At 41.0% G+C, this 22893-nt stretch overlaps 1 protein-coding gene across 2 annotated transcripts in view; it reads left to right on the top strand.

Moving 5' to 3' along the window:
- Positions 1–3778: 3778 nt before the first annotated feature.
- LOC308707769 (uncharacterized protein) overlaps positions 3779–22893 on the top strand; it is a 35686-nt gene continuing 16571 nt past the window's right edge. The window contains exon 1 of one of the 2 annotated variants that reach the window (XM_081394426.1): positions 3779–3872. The gene's annotated coding sequence lies outside the window, so the exon portion shown is untranslated. Of the gene's footprint in view, positions 3873–5210; positions 5297–22893 lie in introns of those variants that run through there. The other variant, XM_081394427.1, reaches the window with a different exon arrangement.

Genomic DNA, 22893 nt, shown 5'->3' with positions numbered 1-22893 from the left:
TTTAACCCTTACTTGTAACATTATTATTTTTTTCTTTATGTTCAGCATTATTTTTTCATAATTTTCATTGACAATTTTCCAATGAAGTAGTATCATCCTACTGTATGTACATTATCTATTAACACATAACTATCATATACAGATCACATGAGACATATCAACCAGTATAATATCTTTCTAAGATATTTTGTAATTTGATGTGTAAATGCATTATATAAATCTGTTAGATTTATGCACCTGTGATTGGACACATTTGACAGAAATTGTTTCTCATGATCTTACAATGTTATTGATCTAAAGGCTTCTGCTTAATGCTTTAAATTAGTTTTGTGGACGAATGAAATAGTTTTTCATAAATGCCATAGACAATATAGAGAGAGGCAGAAGAGACAGAACTATGAAGGTATTTTGAAGTAAAACATCTAAGCATCTGTGACAGTGGAATTAGTTGTAGAGATGTGTGTAATGTTGGGACTCGTAACGACAAGAAACAAACAAGGAGAGAGGACGACTTGTTCACAACATTGTCAACACTTTACTTATTTTCTTTTTAACAGCAGACAATTCTCTCTCACAGCCTCTAGTGGACTGGCCCAGTATTGCAGTTTATGAACATTATCCAGCCCTATTTCCATTCATTTATGAATTATGCCCTCAAACTATAAATGTATTTCTGGTATCAGCACATGAATAAACACATGAACACATTCAACAAATGTTTTCAATTACTTCCCTACTATAACACTGTTCCCTTATTCACTCTTTTTTTCTTCTCTTTTTTTCCTTTACTCTAGTCTTTAAACCACAGAGGAGGCTGTGTAGCCCGTGTGCTCTTAAGCAACAGACATCAACATTTCAGCAACAGACTGGTGTACCCTCAGTGCAAGACATTGCTGTAACAACACTATGTAGCTCTTATTGTATCTATTTTTTTTCTATCTAGTATTTTTATTCAATGTTTTTCCTTTTTTTTTTTGGAGCTGCTGTAATAAGTGAATTTCCCTGGTGTGGGATTAATAAAGTCTACTTACTTGCTTACTTAACTGACTCAAGTACTGCATTTTCAGTTCAATGGTTAACCTGATTATCTCTAATGCAGTTTGAGTGTATTCTGGAACCAGAGACAAGTGAGCCACGCTCCATTTCTTTCCATCGCTAAAGACAATCAATGGTCCCAGTTTCTTAAACACTGACAACAGAACAATGAATTTCCCTCCAGCCTTTGGTCCATGCATAGGCTTTCTTGCACGTACACAATCTCCACACTTGAAGGGTGGTGGTCTAGCTCCACATTTCATCTTTTGCTGAACCCGCTGCACACAGTCACGTATGCAATTGTCACTTCCTCACCACAAGCTGTTGTGGTTGACAGAGTGTTTAACTTTGTGCCCATCTTTCTCCCTCTTAACAGTTCAAAAGGTGATACTCCTGTGGTTGTGTGCGGCGTAGTTCTGTAGTTCAGGAGGAAATCTGTGGCCGCTTGTTTCCCTGGAAGTTGTTGCATTTCAGCTATTTGGATGCAGTACTTTAAAACACGAGTCCATCTCTCCACAGTCAGTTCAGGTACCATAACTTCTTTCACTTCTTTGACAGCAGCAGATTTACATACCTTTGCAAAATGTCCTTTCTTTCCACACTGATGACGTGGCAGACGCAGCCAGACAAGTGTGTGCGTTGGCCAAGTGAGTATTTGATCCACAGTGAAAACAACATCTTTTATTTGAAGTCTGTGGCTTTCTTGTCTGTAGTGGCATTTTATCACACTTTTGTTTACCTCGTTTGAAATTGGCCTTTGTCCTCGAGATGGCTTGAACCTGGGCAGGAGATGAACCAGTAGTTGAAAGAAGTGTAGCATTTTGTACTGCCGATTCGACTTGAAGCGCTAACAATAGAGCGCTCCAACTTAAGTTCAGACTCAATTAACAGTCTGTCTCTCACCGGGGCCAGAAAAGCCCGTTCAATTAGTTGGTCCTTTAGCATTTCATCCTTCATTCCTCTGAACTGACAATCCACCGCTAGATGATGTAACTCCGTTATATACTGACTCACGGTTTCATCTGTCTGAATTTATGCCATGTAGCAACAACATTCACTCCATGAGGACGCACGCCACGCCATGGCCTCATCTTAAGTCGTAAACCCCCGTTTGGCAGCGTATAGAGAAGTCTCTGGCCCTCCATACTGAGACAATGTAATAGAACTGTACGAAGTCTAACATCAGGTCATGCGTCACCTTGCACTCCAATGGCAAGCAAGTAGTTTTGGAAAATTTTCTTCCATGTAGAAAACGGTATAGCAGGCTCTCCTACTGTCGGAAGAAAAAATGCAGGCATGGGTACGTATGCGGACAACGGTAAGCACACACTGCTTGGTTTATGGTTTGTGTATCTGCAGCCTGCAGAGTCCGTTTCCCTTTTTGAATGACGAATATAGATGAATATATCTGCAGAAACAGACACTTGAAAAACTCTCACCAGTGCCGGAGCACACAGGGGAATGATCGCACTGACAGGGATGGTGCAGCCTGTACCAGTGAAGCACTCTCTCTCTTCGCCCTCAACCGGCCGTCAGACAAACAAACAGAAATATGATCATGTGATGCTGTTAAAACAGCAGTTTGCGGCGGCTGAAATTTTGACAGTCAAAAGTAGTCGATCTCCGAATGCAACGTAATGAACTGACTTCATATGAAGAAATGTCATGAACTTGTAATTTCAATGAAAAGCATGATGACTTAGATAAAAAATGATCCGTGAATTTATATGGACAAAAGCTATAGGAGCTTTTCATCTTTACTCTCCTAATGTTACGTTGCATTCGGAGATTGACTACTTTTGACTGACAGAATTAAATCCACCGGAAACACTGATAAAGTGAGTCATACGAAACCTTTCTCTTTAGTAAACTTTGTGTACACAAACAATGTAGTCAATTCTCAAGTTCATGTGTAGAGCCCCTGGTGGTACTTCGAGCACAGTTTCATGTTGTGTCGAGCCTCCTTTTTTGGTGCTATCATAGACGTGCCCCACGCACTCCCATTCAAAAAGCATTTTGACCTAAAACGAAAATACGGTCAATCTTAAAAGTGCCGTTTCCATTCTAATTATGCTTTTACAAGTTTGACTCGGGTAGATTAACAAAAAGACCCTAGGTTCAATTTTGGCGAAAATTGTACAAAAGCTCCCATTATATTGAATGAAGCTCTGCATATAGTGTCTCTAAACCTCAGTGATCGTTTTCATTTGTACTTTTACTTAAATAGAGTGTTTTACTGCTAAAGAAATGTATTTTAAATCAATAAATTGACTTATTTGTATAACAAAAGTCTGCCTCCTGGGACATTGATTTATAACGCTGACCAAGAACACACCACAGAAGTCTTCTGTCTGACTGTAAGTATTTTTAAGTGCTTTAATTTAGGTCAGATTCGACTATTACCTAACCTGAGAATAATAAAAATAAGGTAAAGGTGTCAAATTACGCACAGTGAAACAGTATTTGTTCGTTCAAGAGCAAGAAGACACGAAAGAGAACAGAAAAACATATATAAAATAATTATAAGGGTATAATGATTTAGGGGCTCCACAGTTTTGTGACCAGATGAGCAAGTTTAAGAACCGGAGAGAAATGTTTTTAACCTTGTGAAATAATGTCATGGCATCATAGATAAGAAATATCAGGTTGCTTTTGGGTAAGATATGGAACTACAAATCAAAAGTGAAAGCAAAAAATAAGTGTGTGTGCAAGTCTTTCCACTAGTCTCCACCCTCACAATGACAGAAGGGTATATAATGGACATGAGCCTGTGTGTCGCTATAAAATATATATAAATATCACTGAAAGAACTTTTACAAGTGAGGAAACTCTTAAAGGTGAGCAACATATTCTGATATTATTTAGACATAATACAAATTGTGTCATAATATTAAAGAACATATTGGATTTAGTGTTTCAGTGTTAATAGTGAGTGTTGCTGCAGCTGGGCTAATCCAAATTAAAATTAACCCAAAATTAACTCATTACACTTCATTAAATGTTTAAACAAGCAAGACATTTGTTTAATTTCAAGATCTGAGGTGAATTATCCATTGTTGCTTTTACAGAGCAAGCTGGAGCACTAAATGATATTCAAAGTCACATTACACGCTTTTAAAATTTAATAAAGCACACAAACAGTAACTGAGATTATCATTGACACACTTTGTGTTTGTTGTTCCAGCGCGACGTCAGAAAAATAGAAACCGTTTTTCTAAAATAGAATTGTCGCGTGTCGCCGTCGCGGCTGGTTAGGACAAACTCTCTACATGGAAAAATAACTTTTATTGCACGTTTCGTTGCGTGTATTTAGGACACGGTGTAAACCTCCTCTACGCTCTGCATTACTCAGAGTGATCTGTGATACACTGTACGCTTCAGTATCTCAGTCCACTCTTCAAACATATGAGTAAAACAACAATTCCAAAACATTACAATATAATTTGGCCGTGGTAATACTGTACAAAGAGAACGAAACAACATAAGTAAATGTTTTATATTACCCACTTAATAACAATCAAATAACGATCAGCTCCTACACACCAACACAAACTTCACAAGGGCTGAAATCCCCAACATTATGTTGCACACTGTGTAAATAATAACATCAAATAATAATCACAAGAAATTTACATGAGACATTTAAAAAAAATGAAGTGTATAACATTTCTTAACGCCCAATGAACAGGCCGACACCATATCAGCACGGACATTACACACAAGATAACTTTTTAAACATGACAGTTCTCCGAATTGACACAAAAAAATATAGATCCACAAATGTTATTCATCAAAAATATAAGCACAAAACATCTTTACCCACGGATTAACTCAAATTCTCTACAATTTCCCGAGAGTGCTCTCTCGCTCTGCCCAAATGGTGAGAGCGTGTGCGCATCGTATCGTACTCAACACACACAGGACCCATCCCCCAACTCGGGCAAGAAGGGCCTCAGTTACCATGGCTTATAACTGATAAGAAGGTTTATTGCTCCAAAAAAAATGTCACGTGGAAAAAGCAGAGGCCATATAAAAGACCAAACCCAAAGCCCTTAAAACAGACTTTCCTGCATTCATTTATAGACCAACTGATATATAAATGAACATGCATCCCAGGACACTGTGTGAATGATTTACTGTCTTGTGTAGTGTCTTTTTATTGTTTATTATTACAGGGACAGTTGCATATTAATAAACATTTCTGTCAATATGCCAGAGTTAGCCAGAAGGCTCTTCTTCATCTGCAGTCCCTAGACAGAAGGTAAAAGTCACTCTAAAAGAGAATTACATGTTTACATAACAATATAAAAATTACAATACATTTAGTAAGAAATACTAATATGTTCAAATGTACAATCGAAACACAGCAAACCATCAATCAAACGAACATCAGACAAAAACATGACACACACACATACACACACACACATACACACACAAGGCAAGAAGCCAGCAGTGGGCAGCGAGAGCAGGTCTAGAAGTAAGTTAATGTTGACAGCTCTGATAATCAATGAGCCATTTCTTTAACTGGATCCTTCTGTGGGCCCAGGGGAAACTCCTTTCTTTGAGGGCTATGTATATCCCGGGGTATTGAAATCAGGGGGCAGACATCCTGTCGAGGTAGGGGCCGAGGCCCAAGGAATGGAGACTCCACCCCGAGGTGGTGGAGCTCCTTTGGAGGAATTTCAGTCGTGCCGAGGTAGTCCTGTTCGCTCCCAGGGAGACATCACACTGTCCACTGTGGTTCTTCCTGAGCCATCCAGCCCCTCTGGGGTTGGATGCCATGGTGCAGGCGTGGCCGAGGTCACGTCTGTACGCATTTCCCCTGATTGCTCTGCTCCCAGGAGTTCTGGAAAGGGAGTTTGAAGTGGAGATTATTTACTTCTTGGTGCGTAGAACACCAGTTGGACCCAGTTAACTGCCCGGTGGGTGCAGTGCTGGAGTTCCTGCAGGAGCGCTTCTCCGCAGGGTTATCCCCCTCCACACTGAAGATGTACGTGGCGGCACTAGCGGCTTACTACGTCCCTTTGAGTGGAGTCTCTTTGGGGAGACACCCACTGATAACACGCTTTCTTTGTGGCACTTTGAGGCTGAGGCCAGCAGTTCGCACGAGGGTGCCAACTTCGACTAACGGTCTGATGCTGCTGCGGCCTCTGCATTTTAATTGCTGAACGACTCCCGCGACTCAGAGTGTTGCGATCTTCACAATTTTAATCAGGATTCCTTTGGATATAAGCATGCTGTTTTCCTTTACTACATTCTTTTCACTGGTCTATGCTAAAACTGGATTCTGTGGAACACTGGAATCAAGGCTGTGGAACACCAACATGGTAAGGTACTCATATTCTGAGCTTTTTTCATTGGATCATCATCTGCCTCCCAGCACCTGTATTATTAAAACTTTGCGATCATTCAAACTTTTGCATCGGGCAAGATATTTGCATCGTGGCTCCCGCCGATGTTTCTATCCTTCGCCTGCTGGAATAAATGTACTTCACTCCTCATCTAGGCGTTCAAGACATCTTAACTCTCGTGGCATCTGTTCATCTAACTTACATTTTCCTCAGAAGACGTTGCAGAATCGCGTAAAGAACGCAAGTTCTAAAATTAGACTCGCTCAAAAAAATGTACGTTCAATGAACAAGAAAGCCGCGCTGCTTTACGATATAATATTGGATAGAAAACTTGATTTTCTCTGTCTCTGTGAGACACGGCATAAACCAAATGACTTTTACAACCTTAATTTAGCCAAACCACCTGGATTCACATACACTGACTAGACACACTGGTAAAGGTGGTGGTCTTGCTATTCTATACAGATCTGATTTGTCTATTGCAGAAGTTACAACACCTGCTGTGTCATCTTTTGAATGCCTGACTATCAAAGTTAACAGCGCTTCACTAGTACTAGTTGTTTTAATCTATCGCCCACCTAAGGCTGATGTGAGGTTCTTTTCTGAACTTGCAGAATTATTGACTATGCTAAGTCCTATTGGTCCAGACATGCTGCTATTAGGGGACCTGAATATTCATGTTGACAATCCAGACTGTTCCTCTGCAGCTGCCTTCCTGCATGTGTAAATCCCTATTCGCACGGGATTAGTATTACCTAGGGACCTCCGGTAATTTGTAATAATCGCAGAGGTCGTCTGTGATTTGTATCCCGTGCGAATCTGCCATGTCTGTAAAAATGTCTGTAAAAATTCCCCCGAAAATTACCTACCGTATTTCGGCCAACACAGGGGTCCTCTGATAATACCAGTCCCGTGTGAATCCCCATGTCTGTGATTTGGGCTGTTTTTCTGTGAGCCTATCGTTTCCTAAAGAACGTAATAACCATTATGGGCCGTTTAACAGTCCATTTTACGTCTGTATTAAAACTTTATTAACAATGAAATCTCTTGATATGCTCTACTCCAATCCGATTATAGTTTTTCTCCTATAAAAACTATGAAGTGCTGCAAAAGAGAAAACAAACTACAGTAAAGACGTGAATCGGAAGCTCAACTCGGACCGTTGTCATGGAAACGTCAAATTAAGCATTTTGGCGCAACATGGAAGCTCTTTTGGAAAGTTTGGACGCTTTTTGTGGTAGTGTAACTTAGTAGTCTGTATCGTGGAGCATTTCTTTGTCTCACACGGCCTCTAAAGATCCATCCTGTAAGTATCTTAAGAAATCAAAGTGTGAAAGAGTAAAAATGATATAAAATGAAATAAACCAAATAAAATGAATAGAAAAATAAGCATATCGCGACGTTTCGGTATTTATAATACCTTCTTCAGGCAGGCTTGTTGTAAATATGGACAAAGAATAAAAGAAAAAGAAGATATATTATATATTTATACAATAATATGATATTCTATAATATATATAATATATTTCTCTAATAAATTGGTTTTAAATAAGTTCTTTTTTTGAATTGCAATACTGCAGCGCGATCTTCGTTTCAGCACATTCAGCTAGTGAAGTGTGAATGGGTGGGTGCACGCTGTAAAGTCCATAAACTCAAGGGAATTACGAACATTTATTTGCCCGTGTGAATGAGCCACCAAAAACACAGACGTCAGGGAGTAATTTCTTAATTACAGAGGTCCAGGGGTAATACTAATCCCGTGCGAATAGGGCTTAAGAGTGTTTTAACTTTTTTCAACTCATAAATCTGGACATACATTGGACCTGGTATGTTCTGTGGGTATTGGTATAGATCAGCTTTCAAAGGATGAAGTTCATTTTAGTGATCATAAATTACTGACAAGTGAATTTACCATCTCTGCCTCCCTGCAGTCTTCTAAACAGCTTTTCATATCCTTTGGAAATATTAGGAATATTGACCCTGAAACGATTTCTAACCTTGTTGCGGAGCTTCCTGTGCTTGGCTCTATTGACTGTTACAACTCTGCACTTTCCTCAATTCTTAATGCTGTTGCACCAGTGAAAGAACGAGTTGTATCTTTTTCCAAGTCGTCTCCCTGGTACACAAATGATCTGCGTGCACTTAAAGTTGAAGGAAGGAAGATTGAGCGGTTGTATAATAAATCAGGCCTCACCGTTCACAAACTAATGTTTGAACAACACCAGCTGCAGTATCATCTTGCTTTGAAGACTAGCAGAGAGGCATATTATTCTCATGTTATCAATAAAGGTGCTGTTTGTCCTAGGACGTTATTTAAGACAATTGATAGCCTTTTTAAATCTCAAATGAAAACTGTCTGTCCTTCTGATGAGATGTGTAATAATTTCAACAAATATTTTACAGAGAAAGTTCAGAGTATTTATAGCTCCATCTCCTTTGACTCTCCTTTGCTGACTAGTGAGTCTTACTAAAAAAACTTTGCTACTGTCAATGTAGACAATGTTTTTAAATTGATCATGACCATGAGTTCATCCACGTGCTTTCTTGACCCCTTGCCTACTGAGGTTCAAAAAAAGGGTTTACCACATGTCTGCCCTTCCATCACTGAAATTATTAATAACTCCCTAGCCACTGGCCAGGTTCCTCCGGCCCTTAAGGTGGCCGCTATCACACCTGTTCTAAAAAAAAAACTGGCTGTGATGTTCAAAATTTAGCTAACTACAGGCCTATTGCGAACCTGCCCTTTGTGGCAAAGGTTCTCGAACAAGTTGTTGTTGGTCAATTACAGCAATATCTGTCCAATAACAACTTATTGGAACCGTTTCAGTCTGGTTTCAGATCTGGACACAGCACTGAGACTGCACTTGTAAGGGTCACCAACGACCTACTTGTTTCCGCTGACACTGGTGCTTGCAGCATTTTAGTCCTGCTAGACATTAGCGCAGCTTTTGACACTATATGTCATATTATCCTCCTTAGCAGGTTGCATGTGTTGTTAGGCATCTCTGGTGTCGTGTTCAAATGGTTTGAGTCCTATTTAGCAGATCGTTTTCAGTATGTTTGCATGGGGAAAAATAAATTTGAGGCCACATTAGTTCAGCAGGGTGTCCCGCAGGGGTCAGTGCTAGGGCCGACTTTGTTCTGCATTTATATGCTCCCACTTGGTGACATTATTAGAAAATACGGTCTTGGGTTTCATTGTTAAGCTGATGACACGCAGATCTATGTTAACACACTCCCGGATCTTAATCTTGAAATCACAGCTCTGAGCGCATGTATGGAAGAAATAAAGTTATGGATGCATGCCAATTATCTTAAACTTAATGAATCAAAAACAGAATTTCTACTTGTTGGTATGCCGACAGCCTTGCACAAGTGTAACTGTCAAAATCTGATCACTGATTTTGATTTACTGGCCCCAGCATCACAGGTGCGAAATTTAGGTGTTATTTTTGATTCACATTTGTCTTTTGATGCCCATATCAATTTGGTTTCAAAATCAGCTTTTTTTCATCTAAAAAATATTGCCAGAATTCGGCCTTTTATATCCCTGCCAGATGCGGAAAAGCTTATCCATGCATTTATCACGTCGAGACTGGATTACTGTAATGCACTATACTCTGGTTTCCCTGATAAACATATTAAGAAATTACAGTATATCCAAAACTCGGCAACACGTGTATTAACACACACAACTGTTCAGCAGCATATTTCCCCTGTTCTTTACGAACTCCATTGGCTTCCAGTAATGGCACGTATTGATTTTAAAATCCTGATTTTAACATATAAAGCCATTCATGGGATTGCACCGGAATACCTTTGTGATCTAGTTGCTCCTTACAATCCTAATCATTCTCTCCGCTCGTCTGACTCTTCTTCTCTACAGCAGCCCACATTCAAATTAAAGTCGATGGGTGATCGCTCCTTTACGGCTACCACCCCACGACTGTGGAATAAACTTCTTTTTGCGATTAAAAATTCCCCAACTCTGGACTGCTTTAAGAGGTCTCTAAAGACCCATCTTTTTAAAAATGCTTATTGTCTTTGAAGTGTATCTTATTCATTTTTTTTTTTTTTTTTTTTTTTTTTTTCTGGTTGTATTTATTGTTTAACTATTTTATATTATGTTTACTATATTGTGTAGCGCTTTGGGTTGGAGAAAAGCGCATTACAAATAAAATGCATCATCATCATCATCATCATCATCATCATCAACATGGGACCTGGCCGTCTTTTAGAATGCCTCTCCCTAGCTCAGTTTGAGCCCATTGAAGAGATTTCTGAGAAATGTATTACTCTCAAGACTATCTTTCTTCTTGCTATTTCGTCTCTCAAAAGTATTGGAGACATTCAAGCACTCTCGGTTTCTACCTCGTGCCTGGAATCCTTGCTTGGCATAGTAAAGGTCTTTCTCCATCCTAGACCGGGCTATGTTCCTAAGGTCCCAACCAATATTGTTAGGCCAATAATACTGCAAGCTTTCTGTCCTCCTCCTTTTCTGACGTCAGACCAAGAGAAACTTATCTGCTCTGCCCAGTTAGGGCATTAGATGCTTACGTCCACAGAGCTGTGGAGGAAGTCTGAACAGTTGTTTGTTTGCTTTGGATCACCCAGGAAAGGGTGTCCTGCATCTAAGCAGAGTTTGAGCAAGTGGGTGGTTGAGGCTATCTCACTTGCTTATGAGTCGGCTGGTCAGCCTTCACCTTTGGCTGTACAAGCTTACTCGACTAGGAGCCCATACACAAAAGAAATATATTTAAATATATTTTCAAGTGTCAAAAATATATGTGGCATGTATTCCAAATACATTGACGTTGTTCACTTATATTTATCATTTTGAAATATATTCTGAAATATGACAAAAATATATGATGTTAAGTGTGAAATATATTTACATTTATAACATGTAATGTAAAATATATGACAAAATATATGGTCATAAAATGTTTAGCTTGCTAAAGAAGGGTCGAAAATGTATTTTGATCACAGTAATTCCTCTACCTTTTCCCCTATACACAACAGTAGGCTACCATATTTCACTACTGTATTATGACACACATAATAAATACTGTACTTACATTTAAATGACTGCAATGTAAAATGACAGATAGTTGCTTTCCTAGGACTATTAGGCCATATTAGGTGGCACGTATACCTAACACTAAGTGCAATTACTAGATTTATTGTTGTTTTATTGACATCTTTCTTGAAGTCATTTAAATATTGAAAATATGCACAATATTTATGATGCAAGTATAACAGTGACACTCCAACAGTGAAGTGCACTTAAACAATAGATAGAACTCAGTGTCTAACACTGCATACACACACTATTAAATAACTGTATTCAATTCTGTAAAAATAAGGGAAAAAACTCTGCATTCTGTGTGTTATTTTATAGATAAAATTGTCATTTTAGGCCAATAAAGTCGATAAAGGGGCAGCCGTGGCCTACTGGTTAGGGCTTTGGGCTTGTAACTGAAGGGTTGCTGGTTCGATCCCCGACCAGTAGGAAAAATGTGGGTGGGGGAAGTGGTAGAGCACTGCTCTCCCATACCCACATCCACAGCTGAAGTGGTCTATCTAAAAAAAATAAACTCAAAATGTGTTGTTTGCTTGTGAAAATGTAAACTTTTTCAATTTCAAATGAAACCATTTGCAAAAGTTAAAACATATATGAACATATATTTACATATATTTAACTAAAATATATTTATTGGGCCAATATCAAATATTTGCATATATTCCAAAAATATATTTTGAAAATATATTTCAAATATATTTCTTTTGTGTATGGGAGTATGGCTGTTTATAGCTTTATTGTCAGGAGTTTCACTACATGATGTTTGTGATGCTGCAGGCTGGTCCTTACCGCACACATTCATCAGATTCTATGATCTTGACCTCAGCCCCACTCCAGGGGCGCAGGTGCTTCGTCCGAATGTGCGCTCTGACTTCACACTGACGGGCATTTGCTCTTATGACGACGTGGGTATTAGCGTTCCCGCAGCGCTTTGACACAGCTCGAGTTCCCTTGAAAGGGAACGTCTCGGTTACGTATGTAACCCTAGTTCCCTGAAGAGGGAACGAGACGCTGCGTCACCCTGCCATACTCCCGGCATGCCTGTAATCGACTTGCTTCAGCCTATTAGAAGCTGACGCTGTTTGGTCCAGGTGTGCTTTATAGTTTCCTGGTCGATGATGTCACTTGACGTTCCGTCACGCCTTTGGACTGGTTTCATCCGTGCTTCATGACGCAATCACGCAGAGGCGTTCCCGCAGCGCTTTGCCGCAGCGTCTCGTTCCCTCTTCAGGGAACTAGGGTTACATATTAGTCCATGAGCCAGGGGGGTTGATCGGTATCAACGGGGGGGGGCAAATGCTATCATTGTTTTTTGGCAAGGTATACACCCCTAGTATTAGAAAAATCACGATAGCAGTGCAGCGATGGTAGCGAAATCACTTTTTTCAGCTCATGAAGTTACTAACCCCCTAAAATAAATTCTGTTTTTGAAATCTGGTGTTTATCTGGTTTAGGCTCATGCTAGGGATATTGTCAATATTCTATAATATGGTGCTTGGTATCGTTGGAAAGGGGACCTTTTAGGCTTTCATTTAAGCCCAGTACTGAATCTGTCTGACAAACACAGAGGTCACAAGACTTCTTTAAACCAGAAATAACCCACATTTTTTCACAATTTCCGCCTAAACTGTATGCTTTCTTTTATCCCTGTGGCATGAAAGAACACCACGGACACAAAACTCAACAACTTCAATACTCAAGGCAGTCTGATGACTCAGAAAATGTATAATATACCCATACTATTTATTTGTGAGAGCCATTAGACTTCTGCAGCCAGCACAAGTCTTCAAAATAGAATAGAGCCAATAGAATGGACAAATAGAATACCCTATTAGTCCAGGGCCAAATGGCCTATTTATTCATGTACAGTTGTAATAAAAAGTAATTGTTTCAATAGTGTTGTCAGCATAACACTTGTAGGGGAGAGTGGGGTGAGTTGTGCCAGTTTTTACTCAAAGTGACTTTAAAGTGAGGCCATGGCAGTAATGCCTTCAACTTAAGGATGTACATATATTTCAGGATGTGGTGCATCCCTGAGAACAATAACTTTGGATCTGAAATAAATTGTTTCAGAAATATAGCTTTTGGAAAAAAAGTGGTCTCATGGCACAACTTGCCCCTGGTGTGGGGGAAGTTGTGCCTTTGGGGGAATACATTGGGGGTAAATTGTGCCAGTGATTTCTGAAGTAAAACAGAACATTTTAATGTTATGAACCATACTGCTATATGAAAGCAAGATAAATTCAATACAAAATTACTAATTTAAAGTTTATTTTTATTGTCACCCTGGAATACCATAGCATGTGTTTTTCCTATATATGGTCAATTGCATGGATTTTGTATTGAACATAACTCTGGATCACAGTGTCATAGAGACAAGGGGGCGGGCTCATTTTACTCAGACGACCAATAAGTCTCTCAGGATCATTGTGAAGCTATCAAGCTACACCCTAGCAACCATTTAGAGCACCATAGCAACACAATATATGATATTTGTGATATCATTTCAGGCAAAAAGGCTTTGGCAATAGATGCCTGTTGACATAGCGCTGTCTGTCAATTATGTAACATATAAGAATAAAGTGACTAGGCTAATTTCTAAACATCCTGACATAGGCCACTTAAAAACGGAATAAAACTTCTCTTTAATAACATAGAGAAAACTCAAAACTGAAATCAGTGTTAGCTAAATTAAACAAATTTTGGGCAGGCCCAAGTAAAACAATGATGAGGCATGCCCATCTCCTCACTTCTCAAGATTATCCCCTGTGAGTATGTAGGTCTAGGTGGTCTGGATCTGGCACAACTTAACCCAGGCCCTTTGGCACAAATCACCCCAGACCCACAAGTTTGAAAAACTAGCATGATCCAGCAGTTAAGAGCTAACATCATGCTAACTGTATAGACTCATTGTGTAGCCTAATAAAGCACTAAAACATGTGTGAAATGTTTTCAAACTTGTCTATAATTGTTCAGACACTACAATCAAAAAACCTTAATCATAGAAATTTTACTTTGAAAGGGAAAAAACAGTTTTTTGCTCTAAAATATGCTTAACTCTCATGCCATGTGTCTCCCGTCTTTGGAGGACGAGTAAAAGTGATTGCTTTTCAAAATTATGTGGACACATGACCAATTTCTTCTATGGTTTTCCAGAAAAAAGGGTGGAACTACTTCCCCCCTGGCACAAATCACCCCACTCTCCCCTAAGTGGTTTAACAAAATGTTTCTATTGGATGTTTCTAATTGGTGGGGAATAGTAGCAATGACTTAAGGCCTCATTATACTTCTGCGTCGGACATACGCCGGAGCCTATACGCCGTAGGCAACGTGTTGGTTTTAATTTATACTTCTGTGTCGTTGTCCGCGTTGACGCGCACCTGGGCAGCATGAAACCCTGAGGGAGGGGTTCTGGCAGACCAATCACAGCGCTTGTGTCCGCGTAGAATTGACGCGTTGTTACATTTTTGGAGAGGTGCACGTCAGGGTACGCTGAAGGGTACGCGCGCTACACACAGCCTACGACGTAGCTGCGGTGGCAGTTCGACGCAGAAGTATAAAACAGGCTTAATGTAAGCTTGCCGTTTTTAGCAGGCTAGCTATCTAGCAGGCTAGCTAGCTTGCAGGTTAAACTGGCTGTCATTGATTAATCATAGACTGGCATAGATTAATCTATGAAACAGTGTAACAGTAACTGCTACAGTGCAGTCAGGGCTCTCAAGTGTCACATGACAGTCACTCATTTCGGTCTTTTGTCACGCCCTTTCGCCACACATTGTATTTCTCATGCGGAAAAACTATTTATAATATATTTAATGCCGCAGCGCCCAAAATGTCTCTGGCCGCGCCAGTCTCATTATGGAACCGGCAGGAATCAATCGCTGTAAAAATCTATTATTGTCTATCCATTATAAAAGTGCATCTATCCATTATAGAAGTGCATCTATCCATCATAAAAGTGCATCTATCCATCATAAAAGAGCATCTCTCCATTATAAAAGTGCATCTATACATCATAAAAGTGCATCTATCCATTATAAAAGTGCATCTATCCATCATAAAAGTGCATCTATCCATCATAAGAGTGCATCTATCCATCATAAAAGAGCATCTATCCATTATAAAAGTGCATCTATCCATTATAGAAGTGCATCTATCCATCATAAAAGTGCATCTATCCATCATAAAAGAGCATCTCTCCATTATAAAAGTGCATCTATACATCATAAAAGTGCATCTATCCATTATAAAAGTGCATCTATCCATCATAAAAGTGCATCTATCCATCATAAGAGTGCATCTATCCATCATAAAAGAGCATCTATCCATTATAAAAGTGCATCTATCCATTATAAAGGTCCATCTATCCATTATAAAGGTGCATCTATCCATTATAAAGGTGCATCTATCCATTATAAAAGAGCATCTATCCATTATAAAAGTGCATCTATCCATCATAAAAGTGCATCTATCCATCATAAAAGTGCATCTATCCATCATAAAAGTGCATCTATCCATCATAAAAGAGCATCTATCCATTATAAAAGTGCATCTATACATCATAAAAGTGCATCTATCCATTATAAAAGAGCATCTCTCCATCATAAAAGTGCATCTCTCATCATAAAAGTGCATCTATCCATAATAAAAGTGCATCTATCCATTATAAAAGAGCATCTATCCATTATAAAAGAGCATCTCTCCATCATAAAAGTGCATCTCTCCATCATAAAAGTGCATCTCTCCATCATAAAAGTGCATCTATACATCATAAAAGTCCATCTATCCATTATAAAAGAGCATCATAAAAGTCCATCTATCCATTATAAAAGAGCATCTATATAAAAGTGCATATATCCATCATAAAAGTGCATCTCTTCATCATAAAAGTGCATGTCTTCATGTTAATTTTATGAAGTATACTTAAGTAATTTAAGTATATTTTTTAAGTATACTTTATGTAGTAAGTATACTAATACCAATGTGTACTTGTAGTAAACTTGTGTACTATTTCAATACTGATTGGGACTAAATTGGCCCACTTTTAGTATTTGTAGTATTTGTAAGAGTAGTAAACTAAGTACACAACTAGGTTTCTCATTTGTAATGCATCTGTACTACAAGTTACTTACAAGTATACTAGTAGTTTACTATTTTAATACAAGTAGTACATTTTTTAGTTTATGAAAGTACACACTGAAGTGTACTCTCAGAAAAACGTCTCAGGTTACGTATGTAACCCTGGTTCCCTGAGAGGGAACGAGACGCTGCGTCGAGACGCGGTGGGAACGCCCTGCGTGATTGCGTCGTGAAGCACGTGTATAATCAGTCCAATGGAGAGACGAGACGTCATAGGCGGGTGACGTCATCGACCAGGAAGCTATAAAGCAGCGCTGAAAACAGACCGCGACAGCTTCTGAAAAGCCGAAGCAAGTCGATCACAGGCATGCAGGGAGTATGGCAGGGCGACGCAGCGTCTCGTTCCCTCTCAGGGAACCAGGGTTACATACGTAACCTGAGACGTTCCCTTTCAAGGGAACTCGAGCTGCGTCGAGACGCGGTGGGAACCCTATACCCACGACGCCATATGACAAATGCCTGTTCTGTATGAAGACCATGCGCACACTAGGAACAAGCACCGTAGACCCTGGAGTGGAGCCTAGGACCAAGTCATAAATCTAACAAATGTATGCGGTGAGGACCAGCCTGCCGTATTACAGATGTCATAGAGTGAAACTCCTGTTAATAAAGCCTTAGAGGCAGCCATACTCCTGGTAGAATGGGCCGGGACAGCCAAAGGTGAAGGCTGTCCGGCTGCTTCATAAGCAAGTGAGATAGCCTCAACTACTCACTTGCTCATTATCTGTTTAGATGCAGGGCAACCTATCTTACATGTAGGTAACCCGAAGCAGACGAATAATTGCTTTTATATATACGCCACAGGGCAGCTCTGTGGATATAAGCACCCAAAGCCCGGACAGGGCATAACAGATTAAGTTCTTCCTGATCTGGGGTATGAAGGTGGAGGACAGAAGGCCTGCAGCACAAATGACCCGCACATTTAGTAGGGACCTAGGAATACAACCCGGCAAGGGGTGAAGAAAGACTATCACCATACCAGGTGCAAATCCAAGTACGTGCAGGCCTTTGCCTCTATGTACCACGGAGAAGACGAAATAAGGATCTCTCCTCAGAGATAACCCAGCAAAGAAACATTCATTGCAGAAATCAAGTACTGTACCATAGGGCAGATAACAAGATTCAGAAGGCGTTCTCCGCACCAGGCAGAGAAAAGTTTCCATTTCAGTTCATATTCAGTCTTCTCGTGAAGGGAGCTCTAGACTGGAGTATGGTCTCCACGACCTCAGTCGAGAGACCTGAATCTATGAGCTGGGCCCCCTCAGAGGCCGAGCCCACAGTATCCATAACTCCGGATGAGAGTAACTCCCAGGAGCAAAGATATCGAGAAATGCGTACAGGTGTAGCCTCAACCACACCTCATACGTTGCATCCAGTTCAAGCAGAGCTGGATGCATCAGGGAGAATCACATAGGGCAATATGTTGTATAAACGATGCGAAAGATAGACTTGAGTCTTGACCGAAGTTCTCCCAAAGGAGCTCCACCACCTCGGGGTGAAATCTCCATTCCCCAGGCCTCAGCCCCTGCCTCAACAGGATATCTGCTCTGATATACGAGACCATCAGTGTGTTGTCCGGAAGGACAAGCACATGGTGACCTCTCAGGTCTGGCAGGAAGTATTTGAAAGCTCGAAATACCGCCATCATTTCTAGCCGATTTATATGCCAGAACGTTAATGGTCCTGCCAAAGACCTTTCGCCGAGCGGCCACTCATGACCGCCCGCCATCCCGTGAGGGAGGCATCCGTCGAAAGCGTTACGCGTCGACAAGAAGCCCCCAGCACTGGGCCTTGGGTGAGGAACCAAGGTTTCTTCCACATGACCAAGGCACGAAGGCATCGCCGCGTGACCTTGATCGTGCGAAATGGATTTCCCCTCGGAGAAAACCCCTTGGTCCTGAGCCACCACTGCAGAGGTCTCATGTACAGAAGGCCAAAAGTAATTACGTTGGACGCAGCTGCCATGAGCCCCAACAGTCTGAAACTGTTCCACAGTGAGTGACTGGCCTAGTTTTACCCCAGTTACGGCCAAGCCGCAACCCCAACATCTTTAAATGAGACAGAACGACACCTCGATGCCGAACTGCCATCTGCTCAGATTGAGCTAGGATCAACCAATCATAGATAAAGTATAATACGCAAATGCCCTGGAGTCTCAGAGGAGCCAGAGCTGCATTCACGCATATTGTAAAGGTGCGGGGTGATAAAACGGCCGAATGGAAGAACCCGATACTGGTATGCTTTGCCCCCGAAAGCAAACCTCAGGAACCTCCTGTGATGAGGATGGAAAGATAAGTAAACGTCCTTCAAGTCTATTGTGACAAACCAGTCCTCGGACTGAATCTGTGACACAATCATATTAGCTTAAGCATACTTTGAACTTGAGATTCTGAAACCTGCTGTTTAATTGACGCAGGTCTAGAATAGGACACAACCCCTCATCCCCTTTCGGAACAATGAAGTAACGGCTGTAAAACCCTGACTGTCTGCTGGGAGGAGGAACCCCTTCTATAGCTCCTTTTGCAGAAGTGTCAGTACTTCCTGCTCCATAAGCAGAGCCTGCTCGGGGTCCACCACTGTGGGGAGGACCCCTAGAAATCTGGGCGGACGAGAACCGAACTGAATTCTGAAACCCTTTTCTATAGTGTGCAGGACCCACTGAAAAATATGTGGCAGTAGTTTCCACGCTGCCAGAAATTCTACTAGGGGAACCAGTCTCTCGAGACTGGCCTCTGGATTTGGTTGAACAGTCACTTTGGTGCCCTGAAACGGCGAACCGGCAGGGAACAACCGAACTGACCGTTCTACGCCCCTCCTCGGAGGATCGCATGGGGACGCTGACACCTCGGTGCCCTGAACGGAGAACCGGCAGGGAACAACCGAACTGGCAGCGCTGCGACCCTCCTCAGAGAGTCGCACCCCAGAGGGTGCCGAGGAGAAACGATTTCTCAAAACCGTCCCTGCCCCGGAGGAACCTTAAGAAGCCTGATAGCCTCAGCGTCAGGACTTCTTATTTAAGTTTATTTGAGATAACGACAGTCCTCAGATCTTGCCTACCTCTAACTAGCTTTGTTCCTACGACCCTCCTCAGAGGATCGTTAGAAAAAGCAGGCACCTCAGCGCCCTGAAACGGCGAACCGGCAGGGAAACCAAACTGACTGCTCTACGACCCTCCTCGGAGGATCGTTTGGGGATGCTGACACCTCGGTGTCCTGAAACGGCGAACCGGCAGGAAAACCGAACTGGCAGCGCTGCGACCCTCCTCAGAGAGTCGCACCCCAGAGGGCGCCGAGGAGAAACGATTTCTCAAAACCATCCCTACCCCGGAGGGGACCACCCTCAGAAGCCTGCAGCCTCAGCGTCAGGGCTTCTTACAATTTTGCTATTTTAGAGATTAAACAGTCCTCAGATCTTGCATATCCCTAACTGGCTAGACTGCGACCGCCACCCAGGTCCCCCTCGATTGTGGATGAGCCTGAATGGCGAATCTCTGTTTTGCCGCACTCTATGCTGCGAGGAGCTTAGTAGGCTGAGACTGCTCCCGCCCAGCAGTCTCAGGAACATTAGATCGGTGAGGAAGAAACCTCTGGAACGCCCCTGAAGAGTTTATTTCTTCGTCTCTTGAAAGCGGAGCGTCCAGAAGAACAGACATATTTTATTATCTTTATTTTTCTTTACATCAGAAAAACTATATATACACATTTATATAAATATAAATATATATCACTCCGTGGCCACCAGCAGGAAACAACCGAACTGGCAGCGCTGCGACCCTCCTCAGAGAGTCGCCCCCCAGAGGACGCCGAGGAGAAACGATTTCTCGAAACCGTCCCTCCCCGGTATAGTTTATCTGTTGCGCAACGCAATTCTCGAATAGCGTCAGTGCTGACATCCTCACATTCATCCATGTTCTTATATACTTTACCCACCAGTGCTGCCTAATAATATTTATCTATTATTTTATGATGGCTGGTGGGTAACGTCGGGGTTATGATGACGCCGACCCGGGTGAGAGATAGCTCGCAAGCGTCTCTTTAACCCGAGGCACTGTCATACCAAGATACTTAATACCCATAGCATTACAATAGTAAAAGTTTAGGGATAAAACACAAATAGAAACCGGTTTATTCCATGATCTCGATACCTCAGTGTGGAGATAGGGAAAAACGGCACTCCCCGACGAGGAGGCTTGAAATATAGAGTTTTCCTTATATTTTCACTCTCATGTTCGGCTGGCCAGTAATATTTAACTTGGCAACAGCACTAGATAAAACCTCCTTTTATAAGCTCCTCTTTATTCAACAGAGTTATGAGCTGACTTTATTTATTTATTGAAAACTCATAAACATCTGCTTTATTTTTCTTTTATTTATTTATTTATTTTTTAAACAAAAACACTAACGATACCAATTCCTCGGAACTGGAAATCGCAGGATGAATGCCTCATCCCGGGGAGGAGAAACTGCAGAGCGTGCTTCTCCCCGAGATAAAGCACTGGATCCAACAGGTGTTTGTTAGTTAACATAACCATTTGCGATCCCCAAGATGCGCGTCGACGCCGTGCCTCGGCAGCAGCGGGACCCGCGCCTCGGGGGGCGCGCACCGAACCGTCCTCCTCGAAGAACGGCCGGCGGGAGCGGAGCGTCCTCACGGACAGCTTCTCGCAATGCTCACAGTCAGCCCCCTCGAGAACTGACTGTTGGCATGCTCCACTCCCAAACAAGCAACACAAAGCTTTTTACTCTGGAGTGTGTGTCCCCACCCGTGATATAACGTGGGCAGAGAACAACACAACGCTTGCTTGCTCTCCTTTTTTGCCATAATATATATATATTGCAACTTGACAGACAACAATAAATATGACAAGGACAGAATACACAGATCGCTTGCTGAAGGCACAGAAGCTGTCGCGGTCTGTTTTCAGCGCTGCTTTATAGCTTCCTGGTCGATGACGTCACCCGCCTATGACGTCTCGTCTCTCCATTGGACTGATTATACACGTGCTTCACGACGCAATCACGCAGGGCGTTCCCACCGCGTCTCGACGCAGCTCGAGTTCCCTTGAAAGGGAACTACTAGTTTCGTAGTTTATACTGCAAGTATACTTGTACGTTTTCTTTAAGTGAACATAACATTATACTTATAGTTTACTATTTACTGTATATATTATTTTTGCACTTGAAAAATAACTTTAACTGTACTTTAATTTTAAAAATATTTTATTAGCTTCATGCATCCTTTTTTAATCAACGCTTGAATGTCAGTAAGTTTCATAAAGAAAGGCAACATTTTAAACAAAAAAGTATAATTAGAGTAAATTGTTATACACTACCAGTGGACTAGCCTACACAAAAATTCAGATATGCAGAATTAGAAACATATCTGTTTTATATCAATATTCTAATCAATATTTTCAAACAATGTAAGTTTCATAAAACTGTATATGAAAAACTATGTAAAAAAAATATATATTGAATTGACTACTCAATCAAAAGAGTTAACACAACTACAAGACAAGTATACTTTGATTTCTTAATTATTCTTTTAAGTATATCTGGATCAAAAGATTGAGTTCAAGTACAGGCCAAATATACCCGGGCCCGTATTCATAAAGAATCTTAATGCAAAGAGTAGCTCCTAGTGACAAAATTCAAAGAAAATTCTTAGAAATGTGGGCGTTTACTCTTAAAATTAAAGAACAAATCCCAGTAAAGAAAAAAGTAATTCAGAAACCATCTTAACCCTTAAAAGAGGTCTTAAGGTCAAAATTGTTAGGAGTACGGACGAGGACTTTTCAGAGGCTGAAGAGATTCTTTAGCAGAGGAGAACATGGCAGAAAGACGAAGAGGGAGAAGAAATGTGTTGCAGACAATGGGACTCAATGACAGTGAGTTAATAAGACGCTATAGATTAGATCGTGCAGGGATCATGTTTGTGACTGATCTTATTAGATCACATGTAATTTCTAAGTGAAGGCTTAGAATAGACCATATACTTCCCTTCTTGGACAACCAGCCAATCACAGTCTTCAGATTGTGTCATACATAGCAACGGGGTCAACCCCGCCTCCTCACTAAGATGAAAGTTTTTGTCTTTTCCTTGCTCAGAGTTGCTCTCAGATCGGCCCCGAAACGCTCTTAAGCTAAGACTCTATATGTAAAAGTTTTTAAGCTACATTAAGAGTTTTCTGAGAGGATTCTTAGAATCTTTATGAATACGGGCCCTGGACTTTTCTCTCAGTATAAATCAAGTACACTGAAGTGTAATTTTAATTATATTTCT

This window comes from Scardinius erythrophthalmus (assembly GCF_964197995.2).
Source record: "Scardinius erythrophthalmus genome assembly, chromosome: 2".
NCBI lineage: Eukaryota > Metazoa > Chordata > Actinopteri > Cypriniformes > Leuciscidae > Scardinius > Scardinius erythrophthalmus.
This window is presented reverse-complemented; position numbering and strand designations above follow the sequence as displayed.